Source organism: Benincasa hispida, chromosome 10 (assembly GCF_009727055.1).
Source record: "Benincasa hispida cultivar B227 chromosome 10, ASM972705v1, whole genome shotgun sequence".
NCBI lineage: Eukaryota > Viridiplantae > Streptophyta > Magnoliopsida > Cucurbitales > Cucurbitaceae > Benincasa > Benincasa hispida.
Genome location: NC_052358.1, coordinates 35,231,931 through 35,232,606, shown reverse-complemented (window position 1 = coordinate 35,232,606; position 676 = coordinate 35,231,931).

Sequence of the window (676 nt, the reverse complement as noted above, 5' to 3'; positions counted from 1 at the left end):
ATTATGAGCTGATAGGGGATCAACATATCGAGGATCCTCGGACTAAGAATCCTGAAAGTATGGATTCCGTAGGATGAGGAATAAAGAAAGTAACATTAACCAGAATATACGTTGCTTACGGCAAGGCAGAGCCAGCTCAAGAGCTAACTCGGATAAGCTACCTTTTAAAAAAACACTAGTGAAAGGCAACTCACCAGCTTCGCTACTCCTTTAGAGGATTTCTATATAACAAGCAGCATCTATACACCCCTCAGTAGACTAGGTGACGAAGGCTTCTTATTCCACACCAACGGTGCATCCTCAAGTAGGGTCTGTATGGAGCGGATTGATGAAAATCAAGTACGCTTCCATCTAATTTGGGAGTGCTTATACTTTGTACAGACTCTCAGTTTGGATTACAGACCTGGCATTTGAATGTCTGTAGGTGAACCCCTTCTTTTAGGTGGTTATCTGTGTGGAGGTAGTGATGGTACTGATTACTTGGTCTCTGCTTGGGGTCTGGAACAACCCTGTGTAGGGAGTGGGGTGGTTTCTTTTAATGACCCTTCACATAAGACTTTAGACCTCTCTGAGCGTTCTTCTGGGTTCTACCATCTCCGCCAGGGAAGTTTGGTTGTAGAATGAATATGCCAATCATCTCTATGGTAGGGAAATGGACCCGGGTCCCGGAAGATTG